Source organism: Pleurodeles waltl, chromosome 11, assembly GCF_031143425.1.
Source record: "Pleurodeles waltl isolate 20211129_DDA chromosome 11, aPleWal1.hap1.20221129, whole genome shotgun sequence".
In the NCBI taxonomy this organism is placed as follows: Eukaryota; Metazoa; Chordata; class Amphibia; order Caudata; family Salamandridae; genus Pleurodeles; species Pleurodeles waltl.
In genome coordinates this window covers 978,071,414-978,095,995 of record NC_090450.1, presented here as the reverse complement: position 1 = coordinate 978,095,995, position 24,582 = coordinate 978,071,414, and positions in this window count along the sequence as shown.

Sequence of the window (24,582 nt, the reverse complement as noted above, 5' to 3'; positions counted from 1 at the left end):
ACAAGGTGGCCCAACTAATCTAGTACCTGCCCAGGAACTCCCATGAAAACACCTTTGATGTGGCAACTGCATTGGCTACTGGTAAAACAGAGGGTTCTGTTTAAGACCCATTCCACCATCTTTAAGGCAATTAGAGACTTGACTCTTAATTTTCTGAACAGGAAATTCAATAAATATATCCTCACAGGAACACTCAGATCTACTGGATCAAAAACTCTAGTCGACCCTAGATATTCAAGGAAAGGCATGGGTGGCTGGAGCTTTCCTGAACTCCCTTCCCGATGACTGGAAACTGAACTGCATTCTTTTCAGAAAAAAATAAAATGTGGTTATTCAGCCAGCCATACAACCTTTAGGCAGTCCATTTCACGAAGACCTCTATCTTATATTCTCCTAGCAATTTAGCGCCAAGAAACTATTGCTGTACGTTTGCTCTATAAATTTGGTAACTTAACATCACATCAAATAACAGAACATACCATTACATACCGTAATATAACATAACATAACATTACATAACATAACATCAAATCACATAACATCACATAACATAACATACCATAACTTCACATCATGGGCCAGATGTAGCAACTTTGCAAATTGCGAGTCGCTATGTGGTCGCAAAGACCCACCTCATTAATATTAATGAGGTGGGTCGCAAATTGCGGCCCCATAGCGACTATGGGCACTCACGGGTATGGAGGCCTGCTGGGACCAGCAGACCTCCATGTCCGTGACTGCTTTGAAATAAAGCAGATTTTTTTTTTTCAAGTGTAGCCCGTTTTCCTTAAAGGAAAACGAGCTGCACAAAAAAAAAAAAAAAAAACCCTTAGTTTCGGATTTTTTCAGGGCAGGTAGTGGTCCCTTGGACCACTGCCTACTCTGAAAAAATATTGGTATGATATTGGTGAGTCCACTCACAAGGGGGAAGGGGTCCCCTGGGAACCCCTTCCAATTTGCGAGTGGCTTACCATCCACTTCAAGTGGATGGTAACTGCGACTCCATTTGCGACCACTTACGCAGTCGCAAATGGAATTGCATACCACTGCGAGTCGCAAATAGGAAGGGAACACCCCTTCCTATTTGCGACTCTGCAATGCATTTTGCGAGTCGGTCCCGACTCGCAAATTGCATTTCTGCATAGCAAACTCCGGTTTGCGACTCGCAAACGGCGATTTTTGCCGTTTGCGAGTGGCAAACTGGTTGCTACATCTGGCCACATAACATAATATAACATCACATAACATCACATAACATAACATACATAACATCACATCACATAACATAACATAACATAACATAACATAACATAACATAACATAACATAATATAACATAACATAACATAATATAACATCACATCACATCACATCAAATAACAGAACATACCATTACATACCATAATATAACATAACATAACATAACATCAAATTACATAACATCACATAACATAACATAACATACATAACATAACATAACATCACATCACATCACATCACATAACATAACATAACATGTTGTGGGGATTCATAGCAGCTATGTTATTTTATTCAAAGACTTTCCCTTAGAAGCTTTCTCTGCAAGCCCCCACCCCCGACAGAAGCTAACAATCTGGTTAGGGCCACATGTTTGTTTTCATTTATTGGAATAGTGGTACAGGTGTGTTACACCCACCCCCACCCCATAAATACAGCCATGATTGTGCTAATTTTAATAACATTGTTGCTTCCAAATACACCAATGTGATTTGTTTTACTGATAGCCAGCCACTCTTGTAGTTATAAAGATACTATAAGAAGTATGAGTTTAAATATTAAAGCATGAGAAAGGTGGTCAAGTATGAAGCCAGGTACACTGATGGCGTAATGCATACCTCAGGTCCTGTTGGCAGCTTTGCACATTGCACCTTTTAAGCAGCGTTAAATGTAAACACACAATTAATTTAATTATACACATCTTGCATTTTTGTAAATATTCCATAACTCAAAGCCCTCTGAAGCTGCTAAAATATAGTATGTTTACACTGCATAAAATATCTAAATAAGCAAGATAATGCTGGGACTTAGCAAAATAGCACAAACAAGGACCTTATGGATGTGTTCAGACCACTCTCAGGCCCCCTAATGTCAGGAGTGACTAGATCATCAAACCATTTTTTTACTTGATATTGTGGCACTTCTAGTGCTGCCCTTATAAAGAGCAGAAAAACACATCAAGTACTACAAGGTACAGTAAATCTCAAGGCTTGAGGAGGCACTCACTGCTAATACAGAATAACTTTGGAGCTGTGAGTTCAAAGAAAGGAAATGCACATATTTTGGGCATTTTAGGGTTAGGTTCACATATGCGTCTATGCCATCAGGGACATTGCTTCAGTTCTGGGTTTTCCTTCTAGAAATTCGTTTTTCAGCACTGATGGTCCAATTGGTGATACTGAGATAGAACAACACTACCAATTCTATAATGAATAAGGATGTTAAAGGAAAGCCCAACACTGGAAAATGAAAAATGGTGCTCCCGATGACAAGGAGTCATCTGATATCCCTAATTTTGAACTTCTAAGTCAAAGGGTTTAGGGGTGCTGTTGAAGCAACATTTGCCCTGCAGGAACTGGGCTGCCTTGGCTGCTGCCTTCATGTGATCACCTTCTCTTGATTAGACTGCTTTTAGAAACAATAATCATACCAGCCTCATGTACCCCATCCGTGCTTGATGTGCTGCTACAGTCTAGGACGGGGCAGAATTTCTAATGCCACCTATGGAACCGGGTGAATTTGGAAATTCTGTGTTACTCTTTTAATGTAGAATTACTTATAAATTATGTAACCCTCCAGCAGAATTGAATTCTTTAATCTGCAGTGGTTTTTAAACATAAAGGGAATGCTCCCTCCTCCAGCTGTGCTTAGAAACCACTGCACACCCCTCGGGATCCTTACATACTCCGCAGTGATTAACTTTTAATATGATGCCAGTGAACCAACAAAGCACCAACCAATCAACCACTCTCATCTGTCATCACCTAAGTGGGCTTTATTCTTCATTCCTGTGGACTATTAGTAGTAATACACTTCCATTTGCTTCTCATTATAGCATTTTTCTTCATTAGTAGGCTTATAGCCCGCCGTAGCAGGCTATACCAGCCATTAAAGGCACGCTCCAGCATTAAAGGCCTGAGTCCGAGGCGAGGGCCTTTAACAGGGAGCGGGACTTTAATGTCAGCATAGCCCAGCTATGGAGAGCTATAAGGCTATTAGACCATTCTGCCACTAGAGGGCAGAATGTTCTAATAAATAAAACAGAGACCTCACAGAGCCGGAGGGGATTGAAATCCCCTCTGGCTCCATGATGCCTTTGTTCACAGCAACAGCTCTGAAGGACAACATTGGAACGTTGTAGCTCTGGGCTTCTATCAGCCATAAAAAACCCAGAGCACTCCATTGCTTTCAGTGGAGCTCCCAACATTCCAGTGTTCTAATATGGGATTAATGTCTGCCTCTGAGGGCTATATTGTCAGCTAAAGGCCCTCTCCATGAGTTATAGCCTGAGGAAGATGTCAGAAAATTGACCTCTAGCTACTAAATAAAGATTTTATCTGAAAACATTATGTTCTCCTGTCTTTCATCTGGCTACAATGTCTCTTGAAGATTATCCAGTCCTGAAAATCTGAGGGTTAATTAATTTGGCAAACATCAGTAGAGTGTGTCCAGCCCTTTCCATTGGCCACTGTTGAGAGCTCAGAGACAGTAGCTGTGGAAGACTACCTCTCTGTATCAAACCAGCGTCAGGTGCCCCTAAACTTCCAGGGTTCACCTGCAGCTGCTGGGTACGGTTTGCAATTTATTATATTAAATCTTAAATGGAGTAGTTTCTGATAAACGCAAAACAGACAATGCAAGAATTCTCCAGCCCTTTTAAATGTTCACTTAGGAATGAAAAAGACCCCCCTTTTTCAGTAAGTCTATGGTGCGTTGTTGCCTCTTTATGGGGTTCAAGCCGATCCAGGTGCTTTAGCTTGTAACCTTTGTGAAGTATTGAGATGTTCACCCAGTTTTGTTTACGTGAAAGAAAATTCTAGAAAAAAGTATGTTTCCAAAAGAAAATCCTGCAAACCCCCACTTTTAGTGGAAGAATTTGGTTGATAAAAATATTTTTTTAGGAAATTTTAATTGCAAAAAATGTTTTTTTTAAATTAGCAAACTCTGGAAACTTTTGGAAACGTTTCAAGTTACTTAGCTTGTGAATTTATGAAAACTTCCAAAGCACTTCTAATTTGCACATGCTTAATTTAAACACGACTTACAAATTCAAATTAGATCTGTCACTCATGTGATGTCTTGCCAGGGTCACCTATAAGATGCAGCACCACTATGGGTGTCTTGCTATACATGGTTGCTCTACAAGGCCTTTTACTCGGGAATGGTGGCCTGCTGGGGTATGTGATTCTTTTAATTAAAGCATTTTTTTGTATTTAAATGCAGCTCTTTTTTTTTTAGAGGAAAACAGGATAGTTTAAAAAAAAATGAAAAGTTTATTTTCATTTTTTTAAGAGTAGGCAGTGGTCAATGGGACCATTGCCTTTTCCTAAAACATATTTTTGCACCCATTCACAAAGGGAACCCTTCCCATTTGCAAATAGGTTACCACCAACTCGGAGTTGATGGTAAAATGCACATTTTCTGTGACTGCATTTTGGTCGCAAAACATTCACACATACCTATGCACGCTGGTATTAGGAAGGGACACCCTAAGCAAGCCACTTCCTAATACCAAATCGCAAACCATATTTGTGGTTCAGTAATAGGTCACTGAATTTAAAAATGCTTTTTTCCAGTTGCAAACTGCCCAATTCAGCGAATCGGAGCATTTGAGACCTAAAAAAAGCTTTGTACATGTGGCCCTTAGTGAGCAATGATAGAGTTATTAATCAATTGTTGTTATGAATTAATTGGTTGCACATTAATTTCTTAGGAAGGCAAGATCCCTTCTATATTTGTTCCCCCTTTCATGATCTCTCAGCTAAATACCTATCCACCTCAGTGACGGCAGACTCAATGCTCTTTCGACCAGCATATAGCAATGCACAATTCCATTACACTTGTTTTTTTGGATTGTCTACTGGTAAATTGGAGAACCATTTTCCAAAACAGATCGAATTCAATGAAACTTTGTCAGATCTCATTTCATTATTGAACTGGTCGGATCCCATTCCGTTATTGATCTCATTGACGAGACTCAGTTGGATCCCATTTCCATTATTGATCGAATCAATGAAACTTTGTTGTATCCCGTTTCATTATTGATCCAATGGATGATATTTGGCTGGATCCAATTCCATTGTTTACCCTGCTGATGAGGCTTACCTTTCTAGATTGCATGCTTTGAGATGATTTGTTTGTGACATGACTTAGGAATCTCTTCTTAAGGTGGATGACCAATGGCAACTTGGATAATGAAGAGTTAATCACTCCTCTATCCTGTCACACCCTTCCATGCAGAAAACACATAGGGGAAATATTTAGCTGCATTTTATTTTAAAGATTTGAATTGTTTGTCAATGTCCAATCTATCTCAGCAGGTTGGATCATATTTATAAAGCATTTATGCTTGATTGTGCTGGGGGAGTTATCTATAAATCACATCATGAAATCATCCAATGGGACATGAAGGATCTCAGAAGGATCAGGGGATTGCTGGTAAGGGTGCAGTAAGAAGCACAGGATGCAAATTTGCTATCTTAGGAAAGACAGAAGGAGTGATGTACATGCACGGAGGTGCAGACAGGATAGTTGTCTTCCACTCCACATCGGAGGCTCCCATACCTCATGTAACCCAGAAACAAACCTGCGAATGCACCTAATCTGAACCTTAGTCACTGGCGTAAGCACTGTATGCCTCTCCTTTCGCAAAAACACTACCTGACTGTAGAAATCATCTGCTTGCTCTCCTCCAGTTAGGTCCTGGAAAAAATTACATTTTGCAGTGTATTTCAATTTATTTAAAAACATAAATAAATATAAATAAAGAATGTGAATAATTAGGTAAGTCAATAGAAACACAGCGATTAACTATTTTTGTTGCAGTTTTGATCAGTATTGAGGTTAGGGCTTGGGAAGGTGTGAACATTACGACGTTTGCAAAAACAGTGAGCAAAAAATGCAAAGCAAAGTCATTTTTGAAGAAAAAACATATTTTTTGCTGGAGAATATTTCTGAAAAAAGGTTTGCCTTTAAATTTCTCCAACAAAATGTATTTTTGGTGAAAATCTTTGCTACTGGGCATAGTGCAGTACATTTGTAAGTTTGTAGAATGCAAATGTTGCGCATATCACCAAATTTTGTTTGTAAATTTAAATCATCACCACCCCCTACTTTAGAAATAGGCTGTCTGGGAAGGATTCGAGCGAAAACAGTGTTATCATGTTGTGTAAATTAATCTTCAATAGAAAAAACTCTTGTGTTCATGGTTCACAAGTATGAACACTGTATGTGAGGTAAGGAAAAAGCAGCCTTAGTCCTCAAAGATGTCCTTAGAAAGTTTGCTTGGAAGGGGGGTGATGGTATGTAATTTACTGATCATGCCATCTCACTGCTGAGGGATCTAGGTCTCCAATTCAAGGAAACATTGGCAGATTTTTTTACAGTGTGCAAACTAATTTATCATCAAATATGCTGTTAAATCCATTTTTACGCGTTTACATCAACGAATAGTTGATAATTAAGAGTCAGATGTACTCTTACACTGGTTGCAAAAACTAGTCACTATTTGTAAACAGTATTTTTGCGACACGTGTGAAATTTTGTGAACCAATGTATGTATTAATAGGTCAGTTCCAGAATTCTGATTCAGATTGAGTTGCAATCTACCTAATTAATATTCATTAAGTAGATCACCAACAGCAATTTTTTTTAAACACAGCCATTCGTATTTTCAGAATCACATAGAGAATCAACTGATAAGTATTTGATAGGAATAATCCACTTTGAAATACAGACATTTATATTAATAGTAACATTTTTTTATTTGGGGTTGCATGCTTGTGGTATCAACAGCTGTTGTTTATTTTAATTTTGAGAACTTTGTAGGGTCGTAGACAACATTCATTGTAGTACATAAAAGCACTGTGCTACAGAACTCGAAAAATTAAGTTGTCTTTCTATCAATTCCTTGTCATCTTTTTTGCTCTCAGTTGTAAATCAGACAGCTCTACACCTCCAAAATGCTGCATTTGTATTGAATTGTAGCTGGTCGATGTCTACCCAGAAGCATCACAGCTAGTTACTGTGACAAGCTTCATTACAGTATCAACCAACATATCACTGAACCATCTTCCCCTGACAGTCGCCTGGGATGATCACAGACTTCTACTAAAAAATAGAATGTTTACCTAGCTCACAGATTGTTCCTGCACTGAGAGACACCTTTAGAATCCTGCACTTCCCTGTTCATTAAGCCAAATGTTAATATGAAAATGGATCACATCTCTGCTGCATTAGGTTTCAGAAATAAATGTGTTCCCAGAACATTACTTTTCATGTGTTTCTTTTTGATATTTAAGTATTACCGATTTATGAAATTTGTGCCATCCAATGTTATAACATAGTTGCTGAGTGTCCTCCCTTGTTTACAATATTGCTTATCCTAAAATACCTTTTAATGAGTTAGATTTGAATGTAGCCATTTATAAAGCAAAGAAAGAGACATTTTATAGACAATAAATAGTTTTAATGTGTTTTACAATTTTCTTATTTTTGACTGCAATTAAAAATCAGTTTGCAGTCAGTGCACATTTACACCAGCGGGTGTGACTGTCGAAAGCAAGCATGATAAGTAGAAAGAAAAATTAAATGTCCAAACAGCAACTCATTCAAAGGTCTCAATACCCATGAATGCACCAATCATTTCTTTCTAAATAGGAAATCTGTCCGTAAATAGTGTTCTGCCCAACTAAACACCTATTTAATTGCATTTCAAAGTAAGATTTAAAAAAAAAAAGCGATCATGTCTGTTAGAAATGGGGTCTTTGGTTGGCAGTCAGGTACCCTCTGTCCAAGAAAGGACCCTCACTCTAGTCAGGGTAAAGGAGAATCACCCTCAGTTAACACCCGCTCACCCCTTTGGTATCCTGGCACGAGCAGGCAGGCTTAACTTCAGAAGCATTGTGTAAAGTATTTGTACCAACACACACTGTAATACAGTGAAACACTACAAAATGGACACCACACCAGTTTAGAAAAATAATTCATATTTATCTAAATCAAACAAGATCAGAATGACAAAAATCCAACGTACACATTAAGATATGAATAAGAGTCTTAATCCTTAGAAAACAGTGATAATGCTGTTGTTACACAAAGTACCTGGGTAGCGTCAAAAGTAAAGCCGCACAGACGAGCGTGTGTCGAAAAAGGCCAGTGATATGTTGATTTCTCACTCACAAGCAAGACCGTGTGTCGTTCCTCCTCCGGTCGGGTTGGCGTGCGTCGTTTCTTCTCTCCCGCAAGAGAGCGATGCATCGATCCCCAGACGGGCACCTCGGGTCCAGGCAGGCTTTGCGTTGACTTTTCGCACCCAGCAATGCTGAGTTGAAATCTGGTCACACGGTGTCAGGATCCTGCGCTACGTGGGCTTGCGTCGTTAACAACAGCCGCTGCGGGTGTTGCACATTGTCTCTCTAGCCGCACCAGGGGTTGGAGACTGCATTGTGTGAGGGCAGGGACCGCCCTTTCAGGTGTAAGTGACCACTCCTCCCTTCCCCTCCAGCCCAGATGGACCATCAGGAAATGCAGGACACACCCCAGCACCCTTTGTGTCACTGTCTAGAGAGAGGTGCAAACAGCCCAACTATCAAACTGACCCAGACAGGAATCCACAAAAAGGCCAGGTCACAGAATGGTTTAAGCAAGAAAATGCCAACTTTCTAAAAGTGCCATTTTCAAACACACAATCTAAAACCAACCTTTACCAAAAGATGTATTTTTAAATTGTGAGTTCAGAGAGCCTAAACTCCAAATTTCTATATGCTCCCAAAGGAAATCTGCACTTTAATAATATTGAAAGGCAGCCCCCATGTTAACCTGTGAGAGAGATCGGCCTTGCAACAGTGAAAAACGAATTTGGCAATATTTCACAGTTAGGACATGTAAAACACATTAGTACATGTCCCACCTTTAACATACACTGCACCCTGACAACCGGGCTACCTAGGGCCTACCTTAGGGGTGCCTTACATGTATGAAAAGGGCAGGTTTAGGCCTGGCAGGTGGGTACACTTGCCAAGTCGAATTGGCAGTTTTAAACTGCACACACACACAGACTGCACTGGCAGGTCTGAGCCATGTTTGCAGGGCTACTAGTGTGGGTGGCACAACCAGTGCTGCAGGCCCACTAGTAGCATTTGATTTACAGGCCCTGGGCACCTCCAGTGCACTTTACTAGGGACTTGCTAGTAAATCAAATATGCCAATCATGGATAAACCAATTCACACAATTCACCCATATAATGTATACAGGGAACACTTACATTTTTGCACTGGTCAGCAGTGGTAAAGTGTCCAGAGCAAACAGAACAGCAAAAACAGAGTCCAGCACACAGAAACAACATGGGAAGCAGAGGCAAAAAGTTAGGGGAGACAACGCCAAGGATGCCAAGTCTAACAATGTCTATTTTTGGAAATGGCCTTTTTTGCAGTGTTACCCCCAAACGTTTTGCCTTCTTCCTCCTATTTTTTTCTGATCTGTCTTTGCTGGTTTTGGTACTGTGGGCACTTTACCACTGCTGACCAGTGCTAAAGTGCAAGTGATCTCTATCTAAATTGTGATTATGGTTGATTATCCCTGATTGGCATATTTGATTTACTAGTAAGTCCTTAGTAAAGTGCACTATAGGTGCCCAGTGCATGTAAATCAAATGCTACTAGTCGGTCTGCAGCACTGATTGTGTCACCCACATGAGTAGTCCTGTAAACATGTCTCAGACCCACCACTGCAGTGACTGTGTATGCCATGTTTACTGCCAAATGAACCCAGCAAATGCACCCACTTGCCAGGCCTAAACTTTCCCTTTTAGTACATATAAGTCACCCCTAAGGAAGGCCCAAGACAGCCCCATGGGCAGGTTGCAGTGTATTTAAAAGGTAGGACATGTACTTGTGTGTTTTTCATGTCCTGGAAGTGAAATACTGCCAAATTCGGTTTTCGCTATTGCAAGGCCTATCTCTTGAATAAGTTAACATGGGGATTGCCTTTATATAACTTTTAAGTGTAATTTCCCAGGGGAGGAGATCGAGCTAAGGAGTTTGGGGTCTCTGAACTCACAATTTGAAAATGCATCTTTTGGTAAAGTTGTTTTTTAGATTTTGAGTTTGAAAATGTCACTTTTAGAAAGTGGTCATTTTCTTGCTTAACCATTCTGTGCCTCTGTTTAGTTGCTGAATCCACATTTGGGCTGTTTGGGAATTCACTCTAGACAGCAACACAAAGGGAGCTGAGGTGTGTCCTGTTTATCCTGATGGGTCTTTCTGGGCTTCAGTGGGAGGGAGGAGCTGACACCTGCACTTAATAGGGCTATGCCTGACGCAACACAATACAATCTCCATCCCCCTAGAGTGTGGCTGGGGCAGGACAAGGAAGAGGCAGGGTCTTGTGTACTACAAAGACTTCCCTTTGAAGGTTGCATACTTCAAAGGCAGAAATGAATATAAGTGCTGACACCACAACTTTAGAACACTTATGGATGAAGAGAAACCCCACCCAAGGAGATAAGTACTGCCCCTTTGCTGTGTGAGTTCTGCTGGGTTTGCCTGCAGTTGCTGCTTCTGCCTTAGAGCGGACAAATACTGGACTTTGCTGTGTATCCTGCTTGTGAAGTTTCTTCAAAGGCTTGAACAGAGCTTGCCTCTTGTTAAGAAGTCTCAGTGACAACAAAGAGTTCATCTGCCAGCACCTAGGCTCTCTTTCTGAGACCCCCTGATTTGCCAAGTAGTGCCACTCCAGTCCCTGGGCCCTTGGAAGGAGAAGATGATAAAACCTGAGTGAAAATCCACGCACCGGAGCCGAGCGGCAGAAAAATTGATGCACCACCTACCTCACGGCTGCAGAAGTGGATGCATCACCAGCTCAGTGCAACTTTATCGTTACCGTGCATTCAGATTTTCCACATATTGTCCCTGGACACCAAAACTTCAACATCACCCCATGGACCCGAGGCTGCATGTCCCGATATTGATGCAACCCTTCCCTGTGAGGAAAGAATCAACACCTTGCTTACCCAGCGGGGAAAGAATCAACGCACAGCCTCACTTGCGAGTAAGGAATCAATGCATTGCTTGCTTTTCTGATGTACCCTCACTCCTGCGGCTTTATGTTTAATGCCTTCCAGGTACTTTGTGCTAAAACAACGCATCCATTGATTCTTATGGATTAAGGGCCAGATGTAGCAACTTCCGCATTTGCGATTCGGAAATTGCGAGTCTGTGCGACTCGCAATTTCCGAATCGCAAATGCGGATGCAGAACGGTGTCTCAGACACCGTCTGCGACACGCTATGGGGTCGCAAAGACCCACCTCATAAATATTAATGAGGTGGGTCGCATTTTGCGACCCCATAGCGAGTCCCTGCACTCACAGGGATGGTGGCCTGCTGAAGTCAGCAGACCTCCATGTCTGTGACTGCTTTTTAAATAAAGCAGTTTTTTATTTTATTTTGCAGCCCGTTTTCCTTAAAGGAAAACGAGTTGCAAAATAAAGAAAATAACGAAACCATTTGGTTTTGTTTTTTCAGAGCAGGCAGTGGTCCACTGGACCACTGCCTGCTCTGAGAAAACCTTTTGGGCAACATTTACAAAGGGGAAGGGGTCCCCTGGGGACCCCTTCGCTTTTGCGAATGAGTTACCACCAGTGTGACACTGGTGGTAACTGCGAATTGCTTTGCCACCGTATTCGCGGTCACAAAGCAATTATGCATTGCGATGTAAGTCGCATATAGGAAGGGAACACCCCTTCCTATTTGCGAGTCACATCCACAATTTGCGAGTCGGTACCGAATGTGCATCGCAGAAGGCTGTTTGCATGGCGCAAACTGTGATTTTTGAAGTTTGCACCATGCAAACAGCTTACTACATCTGCCCTAAGACTCTTAACTTTAAAATGTTATATTTTTGTTTGTGTTTGTTGGGTTTTTGTTGTTTTGGTCTTGTTTCATTTAGATAAATATTGGCTATTTTTCTAAACTGATGTGCAGTCCTTTAGTGGTGTTTTTGTACTGTGTTACTGTATGTGTTTGTGCAAATACTTTACACATTGCCTCTGAGATAAGCCTGACTGCTTGTGCCAATCTACCAAGAGGGTGAGCAGGGTTTATCTGAGCTGTGTATTTCCCTTACCCTGACTAGAGTGAGGGTCCCTACTTGGACAGGGTGTAATCTGGCTGCCAACTAGAAACCCCATTTCTAACATCTATCAAAATGTAATTATTTTAATATTAAGTAAACATTAAGTGAGATTGAGAATTGAGGAAGGAGTTGTAGAAAGGGATTGCTGGGCGGGCTAATTATATCTCTTACTATTTTTAGCCATTAAAAATATATAATCCCCTATATTACAAAAATCCATACATCCCCTCACATGTTTCAAAAAGCTAGTTTTAATATGTTCATTAGCACTTCAATGTTAATTTACTTTGCTCACTCACTCAATAAACGAGGCTTTAAATTCAACAGCTCTCATTCCAGCAACATGGCATTCAGGAGAGTTCTAGTTTTGTCATATGTTTAGAATGTTACCACTCTGCATTAAAACTCCATGAAGAACCTAAACTAAAATGAGTAAGACAGCAGCAAAAAATGATTTATATGTTGACCAAACTTTGTTAGCGGACATTCTATAAGTGTTTTTTTGTGATTAAAACCCTTCACTACAATGCAGTTTGTTATAATGTAGTGAGGTGTTTCTTTAAGATTTTATGTGAGTGCGTGTTTGGACACTCTAATAGAATGTTTTATTATGACAGTGTGGGTCGTTCCGAGTCAGTTGGGATGTGACTGGCTTTGGAAGGACCCGCGCCTGTCTGAAGCGAATAAATCGTCATCATTATCTTCATTTCAACTATTTCCTGGTGCAGCATCATTACTACATTTTTGGCGACAAGTGGTCACATCTGAAATGCTGCAGGATACGGACCAGGTGCGCTCCGTGGTGGGGATAACCCATCACCAACGAACCTATGTGCTGGAGGCTCGGCAGGATCACGCACGCTATGTGGAGCAGTATTGGCGGCTGATCAACGCGTTGTGTGCTTCGGGTGGAGAGGCATTTTTTTCCTGTCCAAATTTTTTTTTTAAACCCACACGTGCTTTTTCGCTGTGCCATCGCATGCCCTCACACACGCAGCTGTATACAAACAGGGCCATAGCAAGGCAGTACCTTGCGCGGTAGCCGCGTGTGTGGCCAAGGTCACGCTGGTTCATCCGTGTCCTCGTGCGTCTGCACCACTCAGCACTTCCTGGTCTCCAAACACGATCAGCGTCTAATTTAGAGGAAAAAACCTTAGTATTTTTTAATCTACACGTGAAGTGAAAAACAGAAAGAGGACTTTGTTACAGCTTGTATGATTCCTCCTCAGAAAGTGTGTTTGGAAGTGGTACTAGGCTACACATTACAGTGACTTCAGTTTCAATCTCATTTGCGACATCATAATGGCTTCATCCATAAATATACCTCCAACATTTTAAGACTATCAAGGCCAACCAGCTATTCAGTGGGAGGAGTGGATAGACATTTTTGAGAATTATGTAATACCCCTGGATGGGCAGCCTTTTTCCCCACAAAAGAAAAAAAGCATTGTTATTGAAAACTATTGGCAAGGAGGCACATCATATTTTTAAATACTTACCTGAAACACGGGATGACGATGGGCAACCTTTACAGAATGAGTTAGAGGAAGCAAAGCTACTCATGGAGAAAAGGTTTTCTAAAGAAGAGAATATTGTGATGCTACCGTATAAGTTTTATACCAGACCTCAGAGAGAAGGCTAGCCACCAGATTACTTTATTACAAGTCTACTTGAACTTTCAGTGAAATGCAGGTTTCGTCTGATGACTGATGAGCTGATTCGTGACCAACTCATCGTGCAATGCAGGAGCAAGAAGACTCAGGAGCGGTTATGGGCGGCGAAGAACCCATCTCTTAAGGACGCGATAACAATAGCTAAAATAGTTGAGGAGTCAGAACTCTGCATGAAAAAAATCAGCAAGAAAAACAATTCCTATGGGGAAGGCTATGTAGCTCTTATATAAAAAAAAAGTGTTGCTCCTAGATATGGGGGATCAGTCAGTAGACATGTTACTACAGATGTAAAAACTGCAAAACTTAAAGTGTGCTCTAGGTGTGGGAGTTCATCTCACACCAGTGAGGCTAAATGTTGTTTTGCCGCAAACAAGGATTGTAGAAAGTGCGGTCGTGAAGGGCATTTTACTCGTATGTGCAAAGATGATTACAGAAAACGTATTGCATTGACTGAACCATATGCGGAGGAGAATTGCATGGAAGATCGTGTTCTCATGGTGCAATTGAAAGAAGCTGGAGTGGGGAGAGAAGCTAGACCGAAGGGTGTTTTTGTTTATATCAGGCAAAAAAGTGGAACTGATGGTTGATTCAGGTTCATTTTATACAATTGTTCCAAAGTCAATGTGGGAGGAATACTGACCTGAAATTCTCCTGTTACCCAAAGATTTTAGCCCCAGAGGGTATCAAGGTTCAAAGATCAACATTTTGGGATACTTTGGATCATCTATTGAATTTAAGTTGCGGAGTATTGAAGGGACGGTGTATGTGGCAGATTGTGGTCCTCCCATATTGGGTTGGGTACATCAATATGATCTACATATTATTATTGATCCCCATTCTGTTGAGAAAGTTTTAATAGTGGATGATGCAGGTGTGGATGAAATTTTGAATGGAGCGAAGGATGTGTTTGAGAAAAGGTTGGAAGAGTTGAAAGGGTACGTGTACAGAATAGTATTACAAGAAGGGGCAGTACCAGTGAAGCATAAAGTGAGGAGATTACCTGTGGTGGTAAGAGATGAGGTAAAGAAACTGCTTGACGACATCAGGAAAGATGGTATCATTGAACCCGTAGAGGCTTCTTCATGCATTTCTTGGGTAGTTATAACCAAGAAAAGTGATGGAAAACTATGCTTCTGTGTGGATTTCCGAAGTTTGAATCAATTTGTGGTGACAGACGTGTTCCTACTTCCAAATATAAATGAGCTCTTGTTACTACCTAAGGGGCAGCAGATATTTTTCTAACTTGGATTTAAAGAGTGCTTACCATCATATCAGGTTGCATGAAGATTCCAGAGCACTAACAGCCTTTATAACAAGGGAGGGCACATTCCAATTTACCAGGATGCCTTTTGGGTTACCCTCATCCGCAAATGTGTTTCAAAGAGCAATGTCAGAAATTTTCGAAGGGGTACAAAACGTAATTTTCTTTCAGGATGATATTTTAATTTTCGGTCAAACAGTTAGTGAGCACAATTCAGTTCTTAAGTTAGTGTTGGACAAGCTTAGAGGAGCTGGGTTAACGTTGAGGAAAGATAAATGTAAATTCTTAGTTGAGGAAATTGAGTATTTAGGCCACACTATCTCTGGGGAAGGATTTGGACCTAAAGAGGATTTGTTGAAAGCCATTTGGTCTGCACCTGTTCCCTGTGACAAAGATCAACTACGCTCATTTATGGGGCTTATAGAAGATTATAGCAAGCTTGTGAAGAATTTTTCTATGAAAACGGAGGAAGCTGTTACGGAAGGGTTGCTGTTTCAAATGGGAGAATGATCAACAAGAGGCGTTTGATGCGGTGAGAAGAAATATTTGTGATGCTGGTATTTTGACGCCCTTTGACACGCATTGACACGCATTGTAGGAGCATTTTAACGGTGGATGCCAGTACGTGTGGAGTAGGAGCTGTGTTATCACAAGTACGAGGGAAGAAAGAGGTGACAATAGCTTTTGCTTCACGCTCTCTGACGGAGAGCGAACGTAACTATTCAGTGATCGAGCCAGAAGCATTAGCTGCGGCTTGGTCCGTGGAACATTTTGGAACCTTCTTTTGGGGCATAGTTTTTATCTTGCGATCTGATCACAAACCATTAATTAAAGTGTTATTCCTGGTGGGGCGGGTAAGGGGGGACATGGACGAAAGAGACATTGTCCAAAAGGAACAAGAAGGGGTGGTATATTGGTTGACTGATGTTGAAGAATGTGGGGCAGGAACTTTTAGTGCAAAGGATTGGGAGTTATGTATGGAGAATTACTCTGTTCTCAAAGGAGTAGTATGTATGGTGTTATAGGGCAAGAGAAGAGAGAGTGTGGTCATTGCAGCTGTGAGACCTTACGTAAAACTTGTAGATGAATTGACGAAGGTGAATGATAAGCTGATAATGAGGAACGATAAGTTTGTTCCACCAGAGGGTCTTAAGAAAAAAATCTTTGTGTTAGCTTATGAGGGTCATTTGGGACAAACTTACAAAAAAAAGGGTCAGAGAAAATCTTTGGTGGCCAGGGATGGATGACATGATTTCTCAATGGGTGGAGGACTGTGTAGTCTGTAAGGAAAGTGAAAAAAGGTTGAGAACAGGAGCGCAAAGTGTGTGTGGCCGCATAGAAGATCCTGGTTCACCATGGAATGCAGTTTGTCTAGATTTCATCGGCCCCATTCATTGTATAAGGAATTAACTCAAAAATGCTTTAGTCATGGTTGATGTTCATTCGAGATGGGTTATAGTCATATTTTTACAAGACATAACTACAAGGAGTACCATAGAAACCTTGAATGAAGTGTTTCGAGAAAAAGGTCTGCCTCGTGTTTTAATAACAGACAATGGTACTCAACTCACGTCACATGAGATGAAGAGGTTCCTTGAGAATCATGGAATTATACATCATCGCACTGCTTTGTACAATCCACAAGCGAATGGAATGGTCGAAAGGGTTAAACGCCTTGTTAAAGGTACCATTCTTATGGCCATCCAAAGTGAGAGGAGGTGACAAAAACGGTTGATGAAATGGTTTGGGCTCATCGCACTAAAGGTAACAAAGTTACAGAAGTTTCTCCATTTGAGATGATGAGAGGAAGGAAACCAGTGTCAAAGTTATTTGCTGCATGGATGGCATATGATTGTCCAAAGGCAAGTGCGGTTGTGGAAGAGAAGTAAAAGGGAAGTGATGTGGCTGTAGGTGATTGGGTGAAAATAAGATAGGGATGACTGTCTGGTGGTTTATCAAAATTTAAGGGCCCATTTAGAGTTGGTAAAGTGAGTAGGAGTTTTGTAGTGTTAGAGAATGGTAACAAATGGAATAAGAGGAGAGTGGCCCTGTACCAGAAAGGGAGCAAAGGGGGTGTGAGGCCTATACATTGCATGTCTGGGTGTAGCAGTCTATCGCCAAAAAATAAACAATAAAAAAACAACAATTGTTCATATAACTTTCCACCATGAACAAACACACATGATTTGACCAAGAAGTCTGTCAATTTCATCGCAAAGTTAACAGCCCTTGTTTACAATAGCACTATTATCTAAGGGGCAGGATGGCACATCTGGTGAATTATTGACTGGACTGAAGTCAGGCCATTGATCTTGCATGTGACCCTCTCACTCCACCCTGGTCAATAGATACCTTGGAGTGCCTTACTCTTTGATACATTGCTTAGTTACAGCATGGGAATGTTGGAAGTTCCACAGAAGACAATAGCGTGGCAGAGGGCTTTTGCTTCAATATCAAATGCTTGTCTTACTGCTTCCCCCTACCTAATTCAGAACATTCTACCATTGCTTGGTGAAATATTCTAACAACATTATTGCCCTTCTGAATTGTGGTATACCGGTTGTTAAAGACCCTTGTTATGGGTCCTCTTTCCCCGTTATAGGAATAAGCCTGCGGCTCAGGCCTGTAACTCGGTTAGATGACTTATTGTAGGCCTGGGCATGGAGCTCAGGCCTGTACCCTTGTTTAGAGGACCATTAACGACTGGTATAAGCAGCTAGAAGAGTTGGCTAAACATAATGTGCTGGGTTACTGGGTATTTTATTATTGATGAGATATCACCTACTCAAAAACTGACAAGATAATGTCCTGGTTAATCTTACAAAATCATTGGTTAGTTTTGTTTTCTTCCTTCCTTGCCCCTGCTAGTTCTTAAGGACCCCTTCGACTTCTTGGGATGCACTCATCTTCACGGTCAGTAGAGTACCTACAATGTCTCATGATATAACAATTAAGTGTTACAAAAGCAAACATTACTTTATTCCATCCAATTTCTGTTCCTATCCTCTTTTTTTTCTCACTTTTCTCAAATATTTAAAAAAGCAAGAAAGGCCGGGGGGGATGAGACACAGAGATGGAGAGATGTAAGGAAGAAGAGAAAAAAATAACAGAGAGTGGGGGAGCCAAGCCAATGTGCAGTGGGAGTTGGCAACAGCAGTGTTGTGTGCAGTGGGGTTGGCTGCCCACATTGGATTAGATCGTTGGCCTTGCTACCAAGTCCTGCTGAGCATGGTCAAAAGTGCATGAACCGGAATGTAGAGGCTCTGAATAAAGAGCATTTAAAAATAACATAGAAATCCACTGACACAAACAGAGTTAAAAATCTAAGTTAGGATTCAGCCTCAAGCATGCAAGGCCACTGAAATATGCCAGTTATGATACGCAATGCACACAATGCATGCCATGACTCATGTTAGATATAGGGTCTGATTTAGATCTTGACAGAGGGGTTACTATGTTGCAACAGTAACAGATATCCCATCCACCACACAAACATTATATGAAGACTGACTCAAAGCACTAATATGACCCGAAAGTTACCTTAGAATGGCAGACTGGCTCATCATATCTATGGGTCCTGCAGCGTGATTACCTTTAAAAATGGGTTGAAAGTCAACATATCGACAACAGAAATATTGTGCTACATGCATGTGGTAGAACAAATTCTGCAGTCAAAATATTGTGAAAGTGAGTATATATTATTAAAGATCTAATTTATATTCTTAACTCGATATCTATGTATCTTAAAGGTATGTATATTTTCAAGGTATACATTGGTTGAGATAAGTGTAGTGAAATTCTAATTATCTGCTTATACTTATCTTGTCAATGCTGATTATCAATATTTTTGCTACCATATTTCGGTTACTTAAATTCAATAGTCCGATACCATAATCGGAGTTTTAATGCAATATCCGACTGCAAGGGAAGAAAATATTTTACATATACAAGAATCTACAAGATTCAATAACTTTATTACCACTGATAGTGTCTGTCTTCGGCTAATGTATACTGAGCTATCACCCTAAAAAAACATACCTGATAATGTTTTATTAACTAGTAGTTTATCTGGCTTTACAAGACAGTTCATTGTATATATTCACACGTGTATGAGCTCTAGCGTTTGGCACCAAGTGACTCCCTTTCAGGCAATTGTGAAAGATGCTGTTACAAGAATATGTTATGTTGTGTCATGTTTCTTCATTTTTGTATGGCACAGCAGTCACCTATTCTTTGGCCTCTTGAGTTCTTGTGGATAGACTGCAGTTGTGAATACACCTGCTGAAAATCTCCTACTGAGACATTCAGTCTTTGCTGAGTGAATACATTCTTCATATTGGGGGTTTGTGGAGGGAAACTGATCGTGCAGCCTTCCAATCTAACCCATGAGAATGTCCATGTTCGATTTAAAATAATTAGGTGGATCGATACTTAGGATCAAGACTATCCAAGTCTTTCTAAGATTACGTCAAATAAACCTACACGAGATAAAGTTCCAAGTTAAACATTATAGGTTTATATAACTAAAGATCATTGCAAAAGGCAAATACTGATTAGTTGAGCAATAGCAATGAATATCTCAATAGCAATTCAAAATCAACTAATGTGAGAGGATCAACATAAGATCAACCTCCAAAGAAACCAATCAGCTAAAAATAAGTATGGTTCAAATGACAGGCTAGCCTGGACTTTGCATAGTTAGGAAGACAAAGAAAGACTGGCACATATTCCAACAACATTGTCTTTTACAGCTTTCTAGGCAGAAAAGGCCTACATATTCAGTGGTGTGATGTGACAATAGGGATGAGATAGAAATGTTGGCATTCTAGTAAGCCAGTGAACTTTCTAATACATAAGATACATTCAATAAGTTACATCTAGAAACATATACTTTACTACAGATTGATGAATGATGTATCCATAGGAAATGAAGGAAATGACATGATGTTAAAGATACTACAGAAATACAATGGACACTTAAAGGATTGAATAGTCCTTATGAAAGGCTAGAGACAAAGGACCTTGAAAGGTACAGAGGCGGGAATATTCTAGACGTGGCTTCCTTGAGTAGAATACAAATTAATACAATTAATAATATTGCACGGACTATGCTTCTGTTCCATTGATCTTCTGAAATGGAAAAGCACGCAGCAGATGTTCACGCAGAAAAGCTTGTTCACATAAAATAAAAGTGCACATTTCTTTCTGCAAATATGAATGGATGTAAGAGTAAGCTGACTGAGGTCTTGTCATGCAAGCTTACCTTCGTTTATATGTGGCATTTATTTTCTAATTAATAAAAATGATCTAACACGGTGTGGGTGAGACCTGGTCACATGTCCTCCATCTCTTCTGTGGAAGCTCTAGGACTGCTGTCCGGCATGATTGATGGCCATTACGCCCATTACATGAATCAGAGTAGCCGTGTGTCAGAGCCTTTGTTGTGCAGTGTTTGTGACTCTCCTTTTTCCTGTCTGTGGTGTATTGTTACTGATGTAGTGGTTAATTAATTCAGTGCCACCCTAAGTTCTCAATTTCCTGTTGTTGGGACAGATCTGTCCCTACTTGGGTTTGTTTCTGTTGTTCTCAAGTCCACTGTCCTGCACACTCATGTCTGGTGTTTAACAGCTTGATAACTCTATTTGTGCACGTACTTCTGTCCTCTTGAATTCTCTGTTTATATCTACCTCTCCCTGTGTTTCCCTTATCCCACTGGATTGCTTTCTCTGGGTTTTCCTTTCACAAGGCTCCCTGTTCCTGGGGTCTCCATCCATCAAGAATCCATGTCCTTTAGGGCAGAGGTTCCCAACCTGTGGTCCGGGGACCCCTGGGGGTCCACAAAGCCTCCTCAGGGGGTCCGTGACTGTTGGAAGGTGGGTCATTAGTTGTGTGGCCTGCACAAGTAACGAGTCCGCACACGACCGCCACTGGGAGCCAAAACCCCATTGTAGCGCTTCACTCTCATAGGGTAGCGTTGCAGAGCAGTCTAAGGCTTACTCAAGGGAGGTGGTGTGGGCTAGTAATCCCCATTCAAGAGCACACAAGCATGACTCTCAATAAATGATTGTCCAGTCTGTGCTTTTTCTTTTGATAAAGTAAAAGTACATTTATTATTCACACACACTACTCAATACTATGCAATAATCTACAAATACATATAAAGTGATGGAATCACTCTGAGCAAACATTGTGTAATCTCTCATGTCTCCTCAATGGAGAATATAATCCGACAATCCACATGGCAAAACAATCCCTGGTGTCCCCCTTGCGACATTTGAACATTTGACAGCATGGTGAAATGAATCACACCTACATGTACAATTAAATATTTCCATCTTGCCAAGAGATGGCTGTCAGTGTCATTATTCAAATTAGCATAATATAAAACTATATTCAAGCAATATAACCATTAGGATTATTTTTAGATTACTTTTGGATTACTCCTAATTGACCATAGCATAACAGTTCAATACACTAGGTTATACCAGCCTACACCTCTAGAAGTCACCATTCCATAAGCTGGAACAAAAGTTCACATAAGCTTGTGATCCAAACACCAGTCGGCCCCTTGGGGGGTTATCCTTCATTTGTCCCACCCTACTTAGGGTGGGGACACCAAACGATGTTGGAGGGAGGCTGCGCTGCTCCTGCAGCTACCCCTGTCTCTGGGCATGCACTTGGTGGTGGCCCCATCTCCCTGGGACCACCACACGCTGTTTTGTGTGTTCAAACTGCGGCCCCTGCCCCGCAAAGCATGCAGGGGCAGCCGCATAGGTGATGAGCGGCTCTCCCGCTGCGCTGGGGAGAGCCACTGTGCCGCCACGCTGACATTCCTCCAGGGGGGTGCCGGTCCCACCTGGACACTCCCTCATCATGCAAGGGCTCACTTGTTGGAGGGCGGCCCAGGGAGCTCACCCCTGTCAGCCCCCGCCAGCTCCCCGCACAGCCAGCACCTCCGGTTGCCGCCGCAGGAGCCGGCCTGCTTTGTGAGGTCTGCCCGCTCCAGCGGGCATATGCGGGCAGGCTCGTGGCCGGACGGGCCGCTCGGGGGAGTGCAGCGGCACTCCCCCCTTCTTCCCGGCAGCTTCGATCCCCCGGGATGGGGTTTGGGCCCCTCCTCGTCTTGGCGGGGAGCGCAAAGGCGCTCTCCGAGGTCCTCCTCTTCTTGGGGCCCCAGGATGCGGTCCGAGGCCCCTCCAGGGTTCTTCACGGGGTCGCGACAGCACCCCCTCACTTCACTTCACTTCTGCTGGGGGCCCCAGGACAAGGGTGCGACGGCACTCCCCGGCTTTTGCTTCGCCGCCAGCTCCGTTCCAGCCGGCGGCCACCTTGTGGGGGTGCGCGACGGCGCCCCCACACTCCTTGGTCTTCACAGGGCCCCGGGATGGGGTATGGGGCCCCACCCTCGCATCTTCACTGGGAGCGTGACACCGCTCCCCGGCTTTGCTTCGCTGCGGAGGTCCCCGGGATGGGGTCTCTTCCCACTGCGGCAGGGGGGGGTGCGCAGCGGCGCCCCCCCCCATTAGATAAAAATAGGCCAGGCTTCACAGGGCCCCGGGATGGGGTCTGGGCCCCTACCTCTTCAGAGAGGGGGAGTGCGACGGCACTCCCCTGGCTCCTCTTCCTCCCCTGGCCCACCCCGGGGGCACAGTCTCAGGCAGCTGCGGAGCTCTACGCTCTTCGTAGCTCCTTTTCCAAAGGTCAAAGGTCGCCATCCTTTTTTCTGTGATATCTCGTGCCCCCAAGGGCCGATTTTCATCATTCTTGTATCGTTTCGCTCCTGGTGACAAGCCCTTGCCACCAGGAGCACTCTCCTTAGGCCTCCTGGCCTCGAAGGGTCCCAGATCATCGGGAGCCAGTCCCACTGACTCCCTGCGCCAACCTTTCCTCTGGGTTCCCTCTTTTCCTTCTGAGCAGCGTGCTCTCCTTGCGCTAGCCCAGTCCTTCCCACAACTAGTCCCCTGGGGGGGTAAAGGGGCCAGCTTGCCTGGCCCTGGCATTCGCCTCGCTGGCCTGGAATCCTTCAGTGGCAGAGTCCCTGCCCCAAGGGCAGTCAGGAGGTTCTTCCTTCCAGTTATCCATGACGCCCGTCTACAGTCCCAGTGTCCAGCACAGCCAAGAGAGAGAGCTCTCCCCCGTGCAGGACCTTTTAAGTGGGGGCGGAAGTGTCCAGCAGGTCTGCACTTCTGGCCTATCCAGATGTGCCACATCACTTCCTTGCCCCCGTCCCCTCCTTCGTGCACAGTCTTCTGGGATATCTAAAAATGGCATCCTCCAGGAGTTAGTTGCCACATGTGCTCTGAAAGTCTCAGCCCCTCCTCACTGACATTCCTCACAGGGCCTCTCCAGCCTGCTCCTGGCACGGGATGACAGCTGGCTAACTGATGCAAGGCCCTGCTCAAGCAACTGGACAGAGCAGTAATTGGCCCTAATCCTGAGCTGAGTCAGAGAAAGTTGACATCCATGGATGACCCATAAGTTGTACAACTATGCTCTTGTAACCTACTGCATCATTCTTTTCTTACAGGTTACAGTGTACTTTGGTGTGACTCTGGTCTCAGTGGACCCCAGAGAACTGGAGTTGCACCCTAGGCCCTCCTTTCCCATTGACATTTAATGGTGTATCCTTACAATGCAAATACCTTCAGCACACTGACATTGGCATTGAACTGAGTGTCCCTACAGAGAAAAGACAGTAAGCACACTGACTCTCCCTTACATGTATACACCCCTCTCATGAGACCTACTCCAGATCACCACCCACTATGCATAGCTCCTCCTGCACCAGGATTACCTAAGTGCAGTTCTTGAGGTGCACACACCAGGAATCCTCGCCCCACGGCCCTCACATGGGTGCACATCCATGTGCACACATGATCACATGTAACCTGCCCAGGGCCTCCTGCCCTTGCTGCGCCACAGCAGCCTTTCCTTAGCACGGCGGCACCGGTGGTAAACACGCGTAGTCCATTTTACCATGTGTTTACTGTGTGTGAGTCCCCTCATAGGAGGGTTCCTCACAGTAAAATGTCAAAAAACAGGTGGTCAAAAAGCAAAAAATCAGGGCAGACCTCATGGTCAGAAACGTCCTCTAACAGTGACTACTCAGAAAATTTAATAATATTAACAGACTAGGTCCCCAGCTTTCAGCAATGATCCAGTTGGGGGGTGCCCGGATTCCACTAATAATTCAGTGGGGGTCCCCGGGAACCAGTAATGATAAAGCGGGGGTCCACAGAAGTCAAAAGGTTGGGAACCA